Source organism: Cetorhinus maximus, chromosome 7, assembly GCF_964194155.1.
Source record: "Cetorhinus maximus chromosome 7, sCetMax3.hap1.1, whole genome shotgun sequence".
Lineage (NCBI taxonomy): Eukaryota > Metazoa > Chordata > Chondrichthyes > Lamniformes > Cetorhinidae > Cetorhinus > Cetorhinus maximus.
Window position 1 is genome coordinate 58,526,898 of NC_135885.1, and position 20,795 is coordinate 58,547,692.

The window sequence follows — 20,795 nt, forward strand, 5'->3', positions numbered from 1 at the left end:
CCAGTGAGCACAGTGTTGGGTCGGGTCAGGCCTTTGTTGGGGGGTGGGGGTTGCGGTTGGGTCAGACCCTGTGGTTGGGGGGAGGGGGGAATGTCAGGTCAGACCCTGTTGGGGGGTGGTGTGTTGTCAAGCGGGGCCCTGTGAGGGGTGTGGTGTTGGGTCAGGCCCTATGGGAGTGGGGTGTGCAGTTGTCAGATCAGGCCTTGGGAAGGTGGGGGAAGTTGGGCCAGGCCCTCTGGCGGGGAGGGGGTGTCAGATCAGTTCGGGCTTTGGGGTGGAAGTGTCAAGTCGGGCCTTGGGGGTGGGAATGGATTCGTGTCGGGCCGGGCCTTGGGTGGGATGTTGGGTCAGGCCTTGGGGGTGTTTGGGAATGGGGGTGAGAGTAGGGACTGGCAGCGGCAGGGGGATGGGGGAGAGTTCAGCAGTCTGGCCTGGCGGGGGATGTCCCCTTGTCGGGGGGGGAGGGGAATGGTCACAGTGGGTGAGATAGTTGGGGGGGCGAGGGGAGTCTTGTGGGGGGTCAATGTAGGACCATACAATAGCTACCCAGAAGTTAGAATTGGTTTTAATTCATCTAACTTTTTCTGGGTAACTTTTGGTGTAAGACAGTCGAAAGTTTGTGATTTAAATCGTATTTTCAGATGGTTCCCAGTGCAGGGCAATTACCCATTGGAAGTTTGTATTTCATGGGCAATTGCCGTGCAATCCTTACCTGGAAACCTCCAAGGGGTGTTCCCCAGCACATCTTTGGGGTACTCTCCAAACACGGCACCCTGGAGCTCAGATGTTACAGCCCAATTGTTTTTGTCACGTGTTATGATTCAAATATGACTGCACTGCAATGCCATGCATTTTTATGCCATCGTTATATCTGAGCTCCATTCCAACTCAAATGCATGCATCATACACTATTTAAAAGCTACTTTGCAAGTGTAATGTTGAATCTGATTCTGGTGCTAGTTCAGTCATCAAATTTCCTTCAATGACCTATGTTTCGAGTGTTGCCATTGACTTCCTCAATGTTCACTTTGCTATCTAAAACTATTTTTTCCTAAATTTTGTTCCTCTCTGAAATCTATAATTAGGGGTCACTACAGTAAATCCTCACAGGTTTCCACCAACATTGCCATGTGGGGAAGGATCAGGCCCAAGCTCAATAACTCCCAGAATACCCAAAGTGTGATGTGGAATTTACTCTGAAAAACTAGAAGTGCAAAATCATTCCCTATAACTCCAAGGAACATATAAAGAAAGAATGAACTGGCATTTATTTTGTACCTCATGTTCACAGAATTTCCCAAAGCGAGAATAAAATACTTTTATGGCACATCCAGTGAGTACCGTATGAATTGTTGATGTTGCTTGGGAAATATAGGATCAGAAGTTTAGTTACCAGCAGCCAGTAAAGGGCTGCCGACTGCCCTCAATGTACTCACAATTTGTTTAGTCGGGAGGACTGTCATGGCAGATGGCAACTTTGGCTCCTTGAGTTAAGCTGAGGTGCGGCCAATGACCATATTTCAAGGTAAAGGCCACTCAGGCAACAAAATTATTTTTCACGACTGGGCCTCACTTACTGCATTAGTTGTGAATGGGAGCTTGGTGACTGCACTGCTGTTCAAGTGCTGTGGTCTCGTGGCAGTGTGATCCCCTAACTTACAAAATGTTTGCAGCCCCAGTCTCTGCACACCCTTCTTCCATATTGCAGGTCTCAGACAGCCACCCCTAGTAAAATCAGTGTCCACCATTCCATTGTCAGTATTTGTGAGTCAGCTTAATTCAGCTCGTAGTAATTCTACTTTCAACTCAGAAGGCTCTGACCACATTCTAATACATGAGTGTATAGTCAAAAGTGTTAATTTGCTGTAGCAAAGAACTGACCTAGACAAGATGGTCCTTCTTCTGAAAGGTGAATTTCTGTCAACCTTGAAAAAAAATAATTGTTCAGTTGCAGAATGTTCTAAATAATTAGAGCCATAAATTTATTTTTACAGATAAAAAACTAAGGACAATACATTCTTTTCTGAACGAGTGCAGCAGAGTCCCGTTGCAAAATTAATCTGTATTTTCAAGATTGGAGCATATTTGGAGCATATTATTTATGCTTTATTCATATGTTTAGACACGTGGAGGAAGAATGAATAGCTCCCAGTTTAGATTAAATGAACTATACTGTAGACAGATTATAAGAGCATAGGAAGAATTGTTGTGGAGACTGTGTTCTCTGTCTCTTACCTCCCATTTCATGACCCTGTGGCTGGGTATATGAGATGAACTGAACACAACAGGCACAGGAAAATGTGGCAGAGACATGTGCAAACTCGTAAAGGGGCTCCATAATAATTAATGGATGAAAATTTGGACCTGCTCTCTTACAGAGATGTGCTCCTCCCCACTCGATTTTCCTCTATTCATTGTGACCCAACACAGTATCTCTCTCTAGTGCAGGACCAGGGAAATGTACCCTAATCATGCTCGTTTAGGTGTAATTTCAGCAATCCCCAGCGCCTTGATCAAATTACCTACCCCTATATGTGAATCTATGTCTTGAGGGTTGACAGGCTATTCAACAGTAGGTATAGGACAGCCAAGCTTGACAGCCACACATGCATATATTGATCATGGATGATTTTTCTCTTCACTACCCACTGATGCAAAGGAACCTAATTATCACATTTTTTGGTGGGAAGAGATGGAAATTTAGGCCCAAGGTAAGTGTGGCATGGGTGGGGAAATTGGGGTTCCAAGATGGTCAATGGTTTGCAGAGGTGGAAGGGGAAAGTGTCTGATCAGGGGAGGCCTTTTCTTGCCCTTGTGGGATCTGAAGAATTACTGGAAATGTGCCTGATTAGGCTAGTCTTTAAGTTTATGTTTATTCAAGTTTCTCTATCCAAAATAGCTGGCCAGGAAGGCGGACAGCAGCATATTAATGAGACCCAGCCATTAAAATCTGCTTGACCTCCTGATGCTGCTCTGGACAGACCAATCACTCATTAGCCTGCTTTACCACTCAGAAGTTAAAACCCCCACTATTTTATCAAATGTACTAAGGCCTGTGTTTAATAATAGTTCATGAAATATTGTAAACTTGTATCCAACTTTCATTGACTCACACTATGATGATTTCCCTTCCAATTTTGTGTGTAATATTAATGAGTGTTTTCATGTTTAAATCAAAATAAGGGAGGAGAGTGAACGTTGTGCTTCTCAAGATGACAGGCATCCTTGGTACAAAATAGAATAATATTTCTCTTTTGGCACAGCAGGTAGAGCATTTGTGCACCTGCATGGAGCTTGTTGGTATATGTATGCTTTGAAAACATTTTGCCTGTCCAGTTTTGTACAGTTAAGTCACGATACTAAAAAAAAAATAGTTGCAGTAAATGGAAATGTGAAGAATTGTGGGTGAGAAGCAATAAAGTTTGTGGGAAACATGGGAGGATTACTCTGAGAAGAGCTGTGGAGCACATACCTGAGCCATCACTCAGATTGTAAATTTCTTCCCGTGTAACATTGCCTGATTCTGTCCCTGCCTTAGCTCATCTGATACTGAATGATACTGATGATGATTCAGGCCCTTGTTACCTCTGGGCTTGACTAGGTCTCCTACATTCAATTCTCCAAAAATTTGTGGTCATCCAAAACTCTGCTACCCTTCTCCTTACTCACACCTAGTCTCATTCACGTTTGACACCTTTGCTTGTTGGCCTACATTGGCTCCAGGTTAAGCAAAGCCGTGATTTTAAAATTCTCATCTTTGTTTTCAAATCCCTTAATGGTCTTGCCCCTCTCTATTTCTATTTCCAAACCTAAAATCCTCTAAGTTATTTGCAGTCCTCTAATTTTAACATCTTGAACATTCACAATTTTAATTGATTGAGTATTGGTGGCTGTGTCTTCAGCTGCCAAGGCCCTAACCTCGTGATTTCCCTCCCTAAATCTCTCCATCTCTCTACGCTTCTTTCCTCATTTTGGCCATCTGGCCAAATATTTTCTTAAATTGTTTGGTGTCAAATTTTGCTTTATAGCTCTCCTCTGAAATGCCTTTGGATGTGTTATTATTAAATACACTTTATTAAATACACTTATTGTTATTATTCACCTTTTATCATAAAATTGTAAATGTATTCTTTATGTATTATTTTGCTGCTTAGTTTTATCACTGGGGCAGTTGCCTCTTGCTGACCTCATTGTGCTCAGAAAATTGGCCAGTGACATTGTTATGTATTTGTTAGTGTGCTGTATACCTTACCTGATTTATCTCAGAGCAATGCAGAGATAACACTAGTTCTAAATCTACAACAGGTTTACAGTACTTCAAAATATCTCAGTACTTTCAAGATTTCAACACACATTGGGTTGTATTTTCCTGACTTTGCGGACCTTTAAAAATGGTGGCCAGGACCCGATTCCAAGATTCCCGATCCCATTCCCAGGGTTTCTGATTTTTAACTGTGTCTTTTGAGGGTGCAGTCTGGTTTGGATGGCAAATACATTGCATTCCAAATCTGGCAGGCTCCATTGCAGGGATAGGCATATCCTAGTTCTCCCCAATTTTCATGGAGTCAGGCCAGTTTTGCAAGGAGTCATGGTTCACAGCACCTCAGTGGTTTGGTGAACCCTAATCTGTATGAGGGAGCCTTTTGGAAGCTAAGTTCAAAAGGTCCTCCTCATTCCCCCCCATGCCAAGGAATGCCCCCCACTAACCACCTATCATGCCCTCCATGTCAAGGGATGACCCCAAACTACCCCTATGGCCCTCATGTCCCCATGCTAAGCTATGGCACTTCCATGCTCATTCATCATCTATATATTGTATTGAATCAATGAATCCTATAGTGACAGTATTTTGTGTTTCAAAAAAAGCTTAAAAAAACACATTAGTCATTGATAACTTTCCCACTTCTTTAAAAAATACTCCTTTTTACTATAGGCCAATGAAAGTGTCAGTAACACAGACCCTTTAAAATATCAACAGCAGAAACTACAAGCACTTGAAACCTCTTCAACTTGTATAAATAAACATTGTGCAATTGACAGCATAGATCAGAGAGCTAGGCTGAAAATCAAGCAATGTTTTCCCTGGGGCTCAGATGTTTCAAAAAGCTAATGGATTTCTGGGCTCTCATCTAGGCCTCATTAGGTATTCTTGGCAGAGAGCCCAGACATCCATTAGAGTATGGACTTTTCCCAACTCTCACTACCTGCCTTGAGAATGAAAATCCAGCCTGTGGTCTCAGCCCAGAACACAAATCTTTCCAGAACCTTCCATAAAGTGTCAGTTACTTCAGCCCTCTAGCTCCACCTGCAGACTTGAGCAATCAAGTACAATGAATTTAGGTCAGTAAACAGATTAACATAATCAAACACAAATCAATTAAACCATTGAACATGACAGGCATGCTTATGAAGCCTGATCATTAAATGAAATGGGCCTCTCTACTCCCTGCTCTCAGATGGGCTGACTGCTCACTCAGCCACATTGACACCTGGCAGTTAAAATTGACCCCCACAAGTCATATCTGTTGGAAATCTTCAAAAATATTTGAGTCTGGTTATGTGCATTATTTATTGAGGAACATGAAAAGAATTATACATTTATTTCTGATTTGCCACTATACTTGAGGCATTAATGTCTGTCCACTGCACTGAATTCGTCACAGTGCTAAATGTGCACTCAAAAAAAGAAAGATTGGAGCTCTGCACTTCAAAACGGTTGCCGTGCTCAACAATATGAAAGCATAACTGTATTGTTTTGGACTGCAAAAATGGTGATGTACTGTATACACTATACTTACTGTTTACCACAATAATTATATCTTTGAATTGATCCTTTCTGCGGAATCTACTCATTGTTTCCAATGTAAACCACATTTGATTGAACATAAACTGGGAATCAGTCGTTTAAAGTAATAAAAGAAGAATGGTTTTAATTATTGCTAATATCACAAATGTTTCCTGACATGAAACCCAACTTCTGCATCAATCTTTGCTCAATCATCAAGGGGGCTAACCTGGATAGCCTCCAAAATTGGGTACAGCGATCACAAATCGCGATTAGCCTGTAGCCGCTCAAAGTGATGCAGGCAGAAGGAAAATTTTGTGCTGCCTGGTAATTATAATGATTGTGGCATGCAGCCCAGTGCTGACTGCACATCTCAGGGACCCAAACTCTTGTGAAGTTAGCATCACGCAGTGCTAGCCTGCACGACTTAAAGCTAGAATACATCTCTTAATAGTGAGGTGCATTCTGGCTTCCGTAGGGGTTGGAACCGATTACAGGAGAATTGAAAGCTGTCATTTAATGCATGCTTCACATGTACAATTGGATTACACATGGCCCCTCATGCTTCCCATGTCAAAGGATTCCCCCCACTCACCCCCTTTCGCCCCCCTCCCCCATGTCAAGGTATGCCCCGCCCACCGTGTCATCAGCAGCTAACTGTGGGCAAAACTTTCCCCCCATCGAGGGGGGGGGCAGATGTGCGGGAGTGGGCGCAAGCGGGTGGGTTCCTGATCAGAGCCCCAGGTTGGGGGCGTGCCACCATTTTACGTGGGCGGGCCAATTAAGGCCCGCCCAGCGTGACGTCCGCCAGGAAGCACTATGCGTTCCCTGTGCAGGCAGGGCGGGGGGGGGGACATTCCCTCAGCCGGGAGTGCGCTGTTCCGTGCATGTGCGCGAAAGAGCACACAGATCTCCCTGAGGCTAAGTGCTGCCTCAGGGAGATCAGCTCAGATTTCCAACTTTTAATAAAGGAGTTTAAAAATTTTCCCTGCCATGTCCCTTCATGTGACACTGTCACATGAGTTGGGACATGTCCATAACTTTTATTTAAACCTTTCATTAAAATTTAAATACCCTCATGAAACCTCATCCCACCAGTGGATGAGATTTCATGTTTTTTCACAAGCCCGCCTGGGTTCCCGGCCTGCCAGTCCAACCTTAAGGTTGAACGGGCAGGTCCATTAATAAGCTGAATTGGTTTTCTATTGGCCTTAATAGGCCGTTGACAGGTCAGCGGGAGCACATCCGACTCGGCTGCACCCACGCCGACCTGAAAATGGAAACGATGCGGAGTGACGTCGGGAGTTCCATCCAACGTCACCCCGCGTCATTTTACACGTCGGTGAGTGGGCCCCGCCCCCGCTCGCCGACCGGAAGATCCTGCCCCTTGTAACCACCCTTTGGTTTGTCGTTCCCCAAACCAAAAGCCCCTGAAAACTGAAAAGCAGCATTCTAGCAGTACAAATAAACTAATCAGTATCCCCGGGAGCAGCTAATGACCCCTTTTAAGTATTGCTAGAACTTATGCTATCTAGGCAGTTCCTGCGCATGATTTCTATGACTCATCTACAATTGTTCAATAGGATGCCAAAGCTTTTGAAAAGGGCTTTTGGCCTGTACTTATTTCGAGCAGACATGATGGATGCCTAAAAAGAGCTTAGTTTAAAATGGCAATGCGTGAATCCTGTGAATGAAACAGATGTGCAAGATCGGGAGCCTGTCTTTCTTTGCCATTGCATCATTTTTTGTAGTTAAAATGGTCATTTCAAGGTGAAAGAGACCCCCCCCCTTCCATTAAGTGGAGTGTTAATTGCAGAACAATTTTGTTCTTTTAAATCATTGAGTTAAAACTATGATTCAATGTTAATAAATAACTGCATCTGTGTGGTAATGGAGGTAATTTTGACTTTGTGCAATAGTGTAAAACCGGTGATAGAGAATTGGAAGCCAGTTTTATCCTCCTGATTTTTATTTTCTCTGACTGCACAGGCTCTGATCATTCCCTACCTAAAATGGCGATCGGGGCCCAATCTATGTTTAGAATCACTGCTTCCATATTAAACGGGACCTACTGCCTGAAAGAGGCAGCTGCTTTGGGACTCAGATGTGAGTACCTTTTAATATGGTGATGACCAGATCACCATTGCGAATGGGGCGCTAAAGCTTTTGAGGCTGTTACCTCAGTTATCGCCAGGCAACAGTGAAAATCAACCGCTTTGCCTTTTGTTCTCTTGAGCTGCAGAACTTTGGAGGTCAAACACACAAACGTACGAATTAGGAGCAGGAGTAGGCCACTCGGCTCTTCAAGCCTGCTGCGCCATTCAATAAGATCATGGCTGATCTGATTGTAACCTCTTGCCTCCTCTGATAACCTTTCACTCCCTTGTTAATCAAGAATCTATCTGGCTCTACCTTAACAATATTCAAAGACTCTGCTTCCACTGCCTTTTGAGGAAGAGAGCTCCAAAGATTCATGACGCTCTGAGCAAAAGAATTTCCCCTTATCTGTCTTAAATGGGCAACCCGTTATTTTTAAACCGTGACCCCGAGTTCTAGATTCTCCCACAAGAGGAAACATCCTCTGCACATCCACCCTGTCAACACCCCTCAGGATCTTAAAGGTTTCAATTAAGTTGCCTCTTACTTTTCTAAACTCCAGTGGATACAAGCCTAACCTGTCCAACCTTTCCTCATAAGGCAACCTGCCCATTCCTGGTATTAGCCTAGTAAATCTTCTCTGAACTGCTTCTAACGCATCTACATCTTTCCTTAAATAAGGATACCAGTGCTGAACACAGTACTCCAGATGTGGAGTGGAATCATCCCAGGTTTGCACTAAGTGCGGTAGCGGGCGGGCAAAATGAGGTTTTACTCACAAGCCGCAATGGCGCTTTTCACACTGTCCCAAACCCGCCGCATTAGTTATGCATTCCTGGGAAACATGCCATTTCCATGGCAGGCAGGGTCTCATTCGCCCACCACACCATCACCCCACCGCTTCATCATGCCGGGCACCGTTTTTAAAGTCCAGCTGAGCGCACACATCTCAGTGCTTCCAGCCCACAAATACTGCAGGGAAGATGTCCACAAAAGATAAAAAAAGACTGCACACCCCTGGTTTACTGTCACTGGAATACCTTTTGGACGCCCGCCGCAGTGTCCTCTACCCCAGCTCTGGCCACAGAATGGGCAGCGGCATCACCAACCCAGCATGGCAAGCGGTGGTCAGCGTCAATGCCCTGAAAAAGAGGACAGCCACCCAGCGCTGCTACAGGACAAATGGTCTCATCTGTTCCGTCAGGGTAAGTCACTCATCTCATCACTCTCAACTCTCACAGTCACAAACCCATCACACATCCACAGGGATCTCACACCTCAAAGGACAACACCACTAACTCTCACACACACCCTCACATCTCCATCAGGCTCATATCCTCTGGAGCTCGCGTCCTCATCCCGTCCATGGCTCCGCTCACCAGACAGACATTCCACGCAGTGCCATGTGCCTTGCTCACACTCTCTCCATCTGTTTCCACACAGGATAAAATGGCTCAAAACAGCAGGGAAAGGCCCCAGACCAGGGTGGAGTAGCCCATATTAAGTCCTTCACTCACTTTGAGGAGTGTGCCATTGCACTCACTGGTGAGGGTGTGGACCATACCTGCGGCAACAGTGAGGTTGGTGGCGAGCACCCATGTGAGGATCCTGCACCACATCATCCCTCCCTCAATGCAACTATGACTGCTCTCCTTCCTGCTTTTGACCCTGCTGCCATGCATTATTATCTCTACTCTGGTTCACAGGGAGCTCTGCTAAGGAATTGACACCCTCAGCCAGCCAGTCCCTCAGCTCCATCTAGGTCCTTATCTTCAGCCAAGAGGACACCTCCTCCAGTGAAGAGGTGGAAATAAGCAGCCTGGAAGACCCATCACAGAGCTTACCCACACCCTGCACCAGCACAGAGACACACACCTTGGTGGGACCTAGATCTAGAGCAGACTCGGGTTGGCAATCTGGTGGTCACCGCACGGACACGTATCCGCAGCAGGAGGAGGCAGGCTCAGCTGAGCTCCCCAGCACTCGGAGGACTGCTGGGGAGGAGGCATCTGTGAGGTCTGAGTCAGATGATGAACCTCTGGATTAGGCCTTCCAACTCATCCTGGAGGATCAGCAAAAGGTGGGGAAACCTCACACAGAGCTGTTGGAAGCCCTCAACGAAGTGGCATGCAAGTCAGAGGAGTGCGTCCGCCTGCTCTCTGATGCAGTGGTGCCCACATGTGTGTGTATGGAGGTCTCCATGGAGAGGATGGCGGACGCCATGGGGAACCTGGTCTAGCAGAACACAGAAAGCAGAAAGCGCTCCCCCATGCACGCGGATCCTCCCAGTATCGCACTCATCTCAAGGTCCTGAGCATTTTCAGTGCTGCCTGCTGGGGTTCGCTTTCAGTTCCCCATCTGAGCTGACCTGCATCTCCACCCACCCACTGATCACACTCCCATGCAGCACCTGATCTCGCCCACCACAACTGTGGTGATACTTTCGATTTAGACAGCATGGTCTGGATTCACTTTTGCGTAAGATCCCTGTTTTTTTCCCCTCCCCTAGTCACTCATTTCCTTTCCCCTGTCAGTGTTGATGTCCATGGTCTCACCAGTGCCCTGTACAACTGAAGCATAACCTCCCTACTTTTGTACCCAATTCCCCTCACAATAAATGATAACATTCTATTAGCTTTCCTAAATACTTGCTGTACCTGCATACTAGCCTTTTGTGATTCATACACTAGGACACCCAGATCCCTCTGAATGTCTGAGCTCTGCAATCTCTCACCATTTAGATCATATGCTTCTTTTTTATTGTTACTGTCAAAATGGACAATTTTACATTTGCCCACATTGTACTCCTTTGGCCTGGTCTTTGCCCACTCATGTGACCTATCTATGCCACTTTGTACCCTCCACACAACTTACTTTCTTACCTAACTTTGTGTTGTCAGCAAATTTAGCAACCATACCATCTGCCCCTTCATCCACACCTCCACATGATAAAATGAATGGTATTAAGATCATGCATTTACAGATCAAGGAGCACGTCCTATCCCTTTGTCTACAGAATGTTTTTTCCCCCCCACCCCTTCCTGAAAACCCTACAGACCAAAGTGGAGAAGGTTAATTCGAGAAAGCACTGAACAGTTTGAGAGACTTTGTTGGGAATATGCAGAGGGGTTGTCGAGGGACAGTGATAGTACACAAACCTTCCAACAAGTCACTTACCCAAACCTTCGAGCATCACCTGACCCGCATGTGACAGAATCTGCAGATCGCGCATTGAATTTATCAGCTATCTCAGAATCCATTGAAACAGGGTGGAAGCAATCATCCTTGATCCTGAGGGATCACCTCAGAAGAAAGAAGAAGAATCTGTTTTTTGTGTTGATTGAGGAATAAATGTTGTCCAGGACACCAGGGATAACTCTTGCTTTTCTTTGAGATAGTGCCATGGGATCTTTTACATCCACCCAAAAAGACAATACTACAATCATTACTGCTCTTTTTGCCTTTTGTTCCATGACACCTTTGTCGTATAATCTCTCCCACCCTCTACCCTATCCCAAACCTCCTCTTTTATTCTTCCTCCACCTCCCCTGCCTTCAATGGCATAAAACCCATTACATTTCTACCTTGATGAAAGCAAAATACTGCGGATGCTGGAAATCTGAATTAAAAACAGAAAATGCTGGAAAAACTCAGCAGGTATGACAGCATCTGTGGAGAGAGAAACAGAGTTAACATTTCGAGTCAAATATGACTTCTTCAGAACTGAACGTTTCGAGTCAGTATGACTCTTCAGTTCTGAAGAAGTCATATTTGACTCGAAATGTTAACTCTGTTTCTCTCTCCATAGATGCAACCAGCTGAGTATTTCCCGCCCTTGCTATTTGCATTTCAGGCAGATGGGGTCTCAGCTTAACATCTCATCCAAAAAACAGCATCTCCAACAATACAATGCACTCTCAATGCCACACTGGAGTATCAGCCTTGATTTTTGTGCTCAAGCCCTGGTGTGGGTCTTGAACCTGGAACTTTGTGATTCAGAAGTAAGCATGTTACTAATTGAACCACAGCTGACACACAAGAAGAAAAACTTTTTATTCAGGAAGTGGTTAGGATCTGGAATGCACTGCCTGAGAGTGTGGTGGAGACAGATTCAATTGTGGCTTTCAAAAAGGGAATTGGATAATTACCTGAAGAGAAAAAAAATTGCATGGCAATGGGGAAAAGGCAGGGGAGTGGGGCTGGCTGAGTTGCTCGTACAGAAAGCCAGCAGGGCATGATAGGCCAAAATCACCTTCTGTGCTGTAACCATTCTATGATTCTAATCTATAATTTCCCACCAGCCTGATTTCAGATTTCTGGGGCGAAATTTTACAGCAGCGGGATTTTACGTTTCTGCCGAAGTCAATGGACTTTAGAATGGCTCTGCGCACTTTACAGTCCCGTCCCTGCTGCGACGGAGCTGGAAAATTCTGGCCCTGATTTCAGCCAGCCCCTTCACCCCAATCCCTGTGATCCTTCCCTCCCCCCCTCCTCTGTGCTCCCCAGTTGTTGCTTCTGATCTCCCTTGGCATTACCGATCTCCCCCTCCCCTCCCAAAATCCTTCCCCCCACCACAACCCCCACTGCCCCCATAAGCTTTCTGATCTCCCCCTATGACCTTTCTGATACACTTCTCCAGTCTTTGATCACCCCCTTCTCCAGTCTTTTCAATCCCTCTCTCCCTTCTCTCTGCTCTGCGACTGTGGACTGGCGGCAAAGGCCTATACCTGCCCGACAGCCAACCAGCTTTGAATCTTGCTGGCTGCAGCCAAGAAACAGAGTCAAAACATGCTAATCAAATCCTGTCATTAAATCTGAAGGAAACACACTCTTGAGTATCCCAAATACAAAACAGCCTGCTCAAGCCCAGTTGTTCTCCGCCTCCTGAGATCGAAACTGGTGAGTTTAACTTGGAAAACAAACAGGTGCTGGGAAGCTTCAAAGTACTGGGAATCAAACACTTGGGCAAAAAAGCTGGCAGAGCATTAAGCAGGCAGGCATGCAAACAGGATGGAACAGGCAAATGCTGATTTATTTATTTTATTATTTAGATTTATTTCCTAAAATGTTGCTAAATTGGTTTTGTGATGTTTTTATGTGAGTGTTGTCCTTGTAAGGGTTTGTCTCTAATTTTCACTTCTTTTATCTGGGAGGATAACAGATTCTTCTTCTTTCTTCTGAGGTAGTCCCACAGGATCAAGAATTATTGCTTTCACTCTGTTTTAGTGGGTTCTGAGATAGCTGATAAGTTCAATGTGTGATCTGTAGATTCTGCCACATGCAGGGCAGGTAGTACTTGAAGGGTTTGGGTAGGTGACTTGTTGGAAGGTTTGTGTACTATCACCGCCCCTCAACCTCCCCTCTGCATATTCCCAACAAAGTCTTTCAAACTGTTCATTGCCTTCTCAAGTTAACCTTCTCCGTTTTGGCCTGTCACAAGTGAGGACTCCCATGAGTCAGTGGGGATATTTGACTCATTCAGGGATGCTTTGAGGACATCCCTAAAGCGTTTCCGTTGTCTTCTTGGGAGTCTCCTGCTATGACCAAGTTCCAAGTAGAACAGTTGCTTTGGGAGTCTGGCGTCAGGCATATGAATGACATATCCTGCCCAGAACAGCTTGTTTTGAGTAATTAGCACCTCGATGCTGGGTATGTTGGTTTGGAAGATAACCCTGCTGTTGGACTATCTATCTTGTCACCGGGTTTGGAGGAGCTTGTGAAGGCACCGCTGGTGGTACTTCTCCAGTGCTTTGTGGTGCCTGCTGTAGGTTGTCCAAGCCTCTGAAGTATATAGGAGTGGGGGGAATCACTGCTGCCTGGTACAGCATGACCTTAGGCTCAGGCTTGGGATCCTGATCCTCAAATACCTTTGTCATTAGTTGGCCAAATGCTGAGCTGGCACATTGGAGACGATGATGAATTCCAACATCTATGTCTGTCTACATCGAGAAGAGGCTCCCCAGATATAGAAAATGGTCCACAGTTTCCAGAATATAGCCATTGATCATAATCGATGGGGTTGGGGGTGGGGGGAGGTTATGCTGTCGGAACTGGTTGAAAGAGGACTTTAGTCTCCTGGTTGTTTTGTGAAAGGCCCATTTTCTATTATGCTTCAGAGAAGGAATTGACAAAGACCTGGAGCTCAGTTTCCGAGTGTACGCACACACAAGCATCATCTTCATACTGACGCTCAGTGGTTGAGGTTAAACTGGTTTTGGATTTGGATTGAAGGCAGCGTAGGTTGAACAGTTTCTCACGTGTTCTGTAAATGATCGCTGTGCCTGTGGGTAATTTGCTGGAGGTGAAGTGCAGCATTGCAGCGAGGAAGTTGGAGAAGAGGGCTGGTGCAATAACACAGCCTTGCTTGACCCTAGTCTTCACTGAGATAGGGTTTGCGGTGGTTCTGTTAGTGAGGATCACAGCTTGCATGTTTTATTTTATTCACTCAGGGGATGTGGGCTTCGCTGGCTGGGCCAGCATTTATTGCCCAGCCCTAGTTGCCCTTGAGAAGGTGGTGGTGAGCTGCCTTCTTGAACCACTGCAAACCATGTCATTGTGGATAGGTGGAGGATGGTGACAGATTTCTGAGGTCAGCCCAATTTGAGGAGGATATTCCATAAGTCTTCACTCTGACAGACTCAAAAGTTTTCCTGAGGTTGTAAAAGACCATGTACAGCAGTTAGTGCTGTTCTTTGCATTTCTTTTGGATTTGTCGCGGAGTGAAGATCATGTCTGTGGTGTCCCTCCATGGGTGAGAGCCTTACTGCAACTTTGGAAGGAGCTGTTTGGCCACTAATCACTAAAATAAATTATCAGGTTATTATCATTTTGCTGTTTGCAGGAGTCTGCTGTGTGCAAATTATCTGCTGCATTTTCTACATTACAACAGTGACTATTCTTCAAAAGTACTTAATTGGTTGTAAAGTGTTTTGAAATGTGGTTGTGAAAGGCACCATATAAATGCAGGTCTGTCTTTTTTTCATGTCAGTCCTGATTCATTTATCATTCACCCTAAATCTGTGTCCTCTGGTTCTTGATCTTCTGCTAACGGGATCAGTTTCTCCCCATCTGCTCTGTCGAGACTGCTCATGATTTTGAACACCTCTATCAAATCTCCTCCTAATCTTCTCTACTCTAAGAAAAAAAGCCCCTGCTTTGCCAATCTATGCCCGTAACTGAAGTCTGTCATCCCTGGAACCATTCTCGTAAACCTTTTCTGCACTCTCTCCACTGCCTCCACATCCTTCCTAAAGTGTGGTGCCCAGAATTGGACACAACACCCCAGCTGAGGATGAGCTTATGTTTTATGAAAGTTCACTGTAACTTCCTTATTTCTCTACTCTATGGGCAGAATTTTGCCCTTGGTGGGCATCTGGGCCCCACCGGCTCGGCGGTGGGCTAACAGCCGACCTCTGCCGCCATTTTGAGTGGGTGGGTCAATTAAGGCCCGCCCAGCAGCCTGCCTGACAGGAAGCGCTATGCGCTTCCTGTGCTGGGGGTGGGGGAGGGAATCCCCAACTGTCAAAGTGCGCTCTTTTGCGCACTGCTCCCTGAGACTAAGTGCTGTCTCAGGGAGATTAAGGACAGTGTACAAAACTTAAAAAATAGAAAAATGAAAATATTATTAACATGTCCCCCTCATGTGACAATGTCACACGAGATGGGACATGTTAATAAATATCACATTACATTTATTAAATTTTTTAAAAAGGAACATGAAACCTCATCCCGCCAGTGGATGAGGTTTCATATATTATCAGAAGCCCGCTGGGGCTCCTGGCCTGCCTACCAGCCTTAAGGTTGGACGGGCAGGGTCTTTAATTACTTGAATTATCCTGTCAATGGCCTCAATTGGCCATTGACAGGTCGGCGGGGGGACAGCTAATTTCGCTGTCCGCCCGCCTTCCTGAAAATTTAAAGGGACCGGGATGACGACGGGGGTTGCTCCCAACGTCATCTCGCGTCATTTTCCCATCGGCGAGCAGGCCCTGCCCCCAAATCACCGACGGAAAAATTCTGGCCTATGCTTCTATTTATAAAGCTGAGGGTCCCATATGCCTTATTAACCGCTTTGCCACCTTCAATAATTTGTGCACATATACCCACAGGTACCTCTGTTCCTGCATTTCCTTTAGAATTTTATCCTTGTATTGCCTTTCCTTGTTCTTCTTGCCAAAATGAATCGCTTCACACTTCTCTGCATTAATTTTCATCTGCCTGATGTCTGTCTATTACATTAGCTGTTTATGTCCTATTGATGTCTATCACTATTCTCCTCGGTTCACAATACTTCCGAGTTTTCCGTCATTTGGGAGTTTTGCAATTGTGCCCTCTACACCCAAGTCTAAGTCATTAATATAAATCAAGAAAAGGATCAGGGTCGTGGCTCAGGGTGCTGAGGTGGGCGGGATGGGGGTGGGTAGGGAATGGCTGATCACAGGAGTAGTTTACAGTTAAGCTGAGTGGGTCAGTGGAAAACACTCCTGCTGCTCCTGGCTCATACACAGCACAGGAAAGTCATTTATCTTTTAGATCCGGCAATTTGCACCTCCCTTTAACTGCAAGTTTCCTGAGGCATGGAAAACCGGGCCATTCAGCATAAAATGTAAACAGAGGAAAAGATCTGAGGCAAGCACCCTCATTAAAATATTTAAATAAGTGACACACTTTCCGGGAACGGGTTGGTCACCGGCCTCCTGGTCCCGTTTCCGTTAAACCGCAAGTGGGCAGGTTGGGTGCAGCTTGGATTTGAGTTTGAGATTTTTAATATTTTGACATCCCACCCAACCCAAACCCACCCATTTTTGGGCATTAGCATTCTCCCCATGATATTCACCATTGTAGAGTTTCCTGTTCTGCAGCTTTGGACATGAGCCATAACTAATTGCTTTTGTTTCATCCAGGGTGGTCTACTTGTCAGAACACGCTGGCTGGCATCCTGCTTGTCTTTTGCAAATGGTAAATGAAACAATTTCAATTCTCCTCACCTCAGGAAGATGTGGTGACTGATGGAGTCACTACCTGGTATACAGGAAGTTTGAATTGGCTAATTTAACTGGCTGCAAAGAACAAACGGGTTTGCCAAGTTTCAGCAAAGAGCAATGCTTTACCAAAACAATAGCTAGGAAGTATTGAATCCCCAGTATTGACTTTAAATAAAGTTTAATGAAACTATTCTCAGGCAGGAATCATTTGGAGTAAATTGACAAGATATTTAATTTGAAGAGTACAGCAAGTTACAAGAATCAGAATATTCCTTTAATTCTTCCTGATTTCAATCACAACCGTTTTCCAGTAAGTGCAATAAAATAAGAATTGTAGATAGAATATTTTATTCTGAAAGTTTGCTGGAAAAATTATCTGGAAATGTGATTATAATTTTACGCTGTTCTCACTGAAGTGCTTGGCTCTGTTTTTATGTAGTATTTCATAATTTCAACTCCAGACACTCTGCAAAATTAATTAGAGGAGCTGAGTTGTGGAGATCTGCTCATCATTTCAAAACACCAGTCCAATGAGAGGACATGCACTTTTGGGCCTGGTTCTGGGGAATGAATTGGCCCAAGTGGATCAGATATCAGTGGGAGAGCCTCTAGGGGGCAGTGACCATTGTATCATAAGGTTTAGGTTAATCATGGAAAAGGACAGAGAACAATCCAGAGCAGGGATAATTAATTGGGGGAAAGCCAACTTCGATGGGATGAGAATGCATCTGAGTTGAGTGAGTTGGAATCAAATGTTGGCAGAAAAGATAATGGCCGAATAATGGGCCACATTCAAAGAAAAAAGTATTGCAGGCAATGTCAAGGTATATTCCCTTCAAGGGGAAAGGTAGGACAAATAAATCCACAGTGCCCTGGATGACGAGAGCGATAGAGGTAAAGATGAAAAGGAAGAAGTGCGCATACGACAGATGTCAGGTAGAAAATACAATGGAAAATCAGGCTGAATATAGAAGGACCAGAGGGGAAGTGAAGAAACTAATAAGGAAAACAAGGAGAGAGCATGAAAAGAGGCTGATAGCGAACATAAAAGGGAATCCCAACATCTTCTATAGGCATGTAAATAATAAAAGGGTGGTAAAAGAAAGAGTAGGCAATTTAGGGACAAAAAAGGGGACTTGCATATCGAGGCTGGAGAAATAACGGAGGTGTTGAATGAATACTTTGCATCTGTCTTTACAAGGGAAGTACTTGCTACCCAGGCCAAGATAGAAGAGGAGGTAACTGGTACACTAGAAGAAATTACAACCAAGAGAAAGGAGGTGTTGGAAAGGCTATCCCTACTTAAAATAGATAAGGTACCAGGAGCAAATGAGATGCATCCAAGGGTACTGAGGGAAGTGAGTGTGGAAATTGCAGAGGGATTAGTGATAATCTTCCAGTCTTCCTTAGACACAGGGAAGGTACCAGAGGACTAGAGAGCTGTGAATGTTACACCCTTGTTCAAAAAGGGGTGCAAGGATAAAGCTGGCAACTACAGGCCAGTCAGTTTGACCTTAGTGGTAGGGAAACTTCTGGAAATTATAGTATGGGATAAAATCAATAATCTCTTAGACAAGTGCAGGATGATTAAGGAAAGCCAGTATGGATTCATCAAGGGAAAGTCATGTTTAACTAACTTACTGGAGTTTTTTGAGGAGGTAACAGGAAAGGTTGACAAAGGAAACGCTGTAGATGTGGTGTATATGGATTTTCAAAAGGCATTTTATACAGTGCTACACAACAGACTTGTGAGCAAAATTCTAGGTCATGGAATAAAAAGGAAAGTAGGCACTTGGATAAGAAATTGGCTGAGTGACAGGAAACAGATAATCGTGATAAATGGTTGTTTTTCAGGTTGGAGGAAGGTTTGTAGTGGAGTTCCTCAGGGGTCAGTGTTGGAACCCTTGCTCTTCCTGATATATTTCAATGACCTAGACTGTGGTGTGCAGGACGTGATTTCAAAATTTGAATCTGATATGAAGATTGGTTATGTTGTCAACAGTGATGGGGATAGTCTTGAACTTCAAAAAGACATAGACATGTTGGTGGATTGGGCAGACAAGTAGCAGATGAAGTTCAGTGCAGAGAAGTGTGATGTGATTTGTTTTGGCAGGAAAGATATGGTGAGACAGTATAAAATAAAGGGAGAACCTCTAAAGGGGGTGCAGAAACAGAAAGCTCAGTGTACATGTACATAGGTCATTGAAGATGGCAGGGCATGTTGAGAGAGCAGCTAATAAAGCATATAGTATCTTAGGCTTTATTAATAGGGGCACTGAGTACAAGAGTAAGGAGGTCATGTTGAACTTGTGTAAGACACTAGTTAGGCTTTATCTGGAATACTGCGTCCAGTTCTGGGCACCATATTTGAGGAAGAATGTGAAGGCATTGGAGTACAGGGGGGGTTAACAAGGATGATTCCCAGGATGAAGAACTGTAGTTATGAGGACAGATTGGAGAAGTTAGGATTGTTTTCCTTGGAGAAAAGAAGGCTTAGAGGAGTCTTGTTAGAGGTATTCAAGATCCTGAGGGGTATGAACAGGGTAAATAGTGAGAAACTGTTCCCACTCAAGAGAACATCAAAAACTGGAGGGCACAGATTCAAAATAATCGGCAAAAAGGGTAGAGAGTGGTTGGAGTCTGGAACAAACTTCCTGGAAGGGTGGTGGAGGTAGGTTCAATCGAGGTATTCAAAAGGGAATTGGATTGCTACCTGAAAAGAGAGAATGTGCAAGGTCATGAGGATAAGGTAGGGGAGTCAGACTAGGTGGAATGCTCTTTCAGTGTAGACTTGATGTGCCGAATATCCTCCTTCTGGACTGTTAAGATACTGTGATGCCAATAGTTCACAAAAGTGCGTCAGCTCAAGTGAATTTCTGAGATCTTCCACATGTCAATTTTTAAATGTAGAAGGAACTGATTTTAAAATATGAATTTTTATTAAACTGTAGTGTATCACTTGAAGAACACAAATGTTAGTTTTCACAGTGACTCTGTTTTCTTTTGTTCACTGCAAATACAGATTTTTTATCCTGAGGTACACAGGTTGTTGGGAATACAGTGGTTAGTGAGAAATGCCTGTGATATTTTAACATTTTTAATCACACCGCTGTCGGTATCACCAGCAAGGATAATGAACCTCGAAACAGCGAATGTCTAATCCACTTAATTATATTTAATAAAATCAGTAGTAATTATGTGCTGATGTGCCTCCAACTCTGTACACTGCCAATTTGCTTCTGATGTTCAGAAGCTGCATGATTGTACAAGAAAATTGAGACACTGTCAATAAGTTGGTAACTATTAGTATGTTAAATATGTGTTTGTCTGTCTGCTTATGTTCTTGGGGAATTGCAATGGCAATAGACAACTGGAATTGGTTCAGTACAAACAGACCATGACTTGTTAGCAGTTATTCCTTCCAGTGCAGTGACGTTACAGTAATTGTGTTTAAATTTTTGTAATGAGCAATTACTGCTTTTGGGATGCAGATAATTTACTGATAAGAATACTATTTTCTTAGATTTGAGGGCATCAAGATTTGGTGGTATTGCACCTTTGTAAAATGGGTGCCTAAGCTTCCAGAATGGCGGGTGGAAGTGCATGCACCCATTACACCCTGGAAGTTTGCCACCCAGCATATTTGTAAAGGCAGAAAAAGAGGTGTCCAGGTCCCGCACTTGAAACAGATGTTAAACCATTTGGACGTACAAATAGGGAACCGACACCTGCTGGAGGCTTCCTGTGTAATGTAAAATTTAGCTGTCCTAACTGCAACCGACGGGCCTGCTGCTTCCAGAAAAGCAAAGTCTACATACGGCCTAAGCCAATGGCCTCTAAAGGGACCACTGGAGGCTGCCAATAAAAGTTAAATTTCTTTTACAAGTGCTTGCCAGAGTGTGAAGCAGGAAGCATATTATTATGTCGTA

The 20,795-nt window shown here is 44.4% G+C and overlaps 1 protein-coding gene across 2 annotated transcripts in view; it reads left to right on the forward strand.

The window, feature by feature from the left end:
* edar (ectodysplasin A receptor) overlaps positions 1–20,795 on the forward strand; it is a 100,051-nt gene that overhangs the window by 18,109 nt on the left and 61,147 nt on the right. The window lies entirely within an intron of this gene.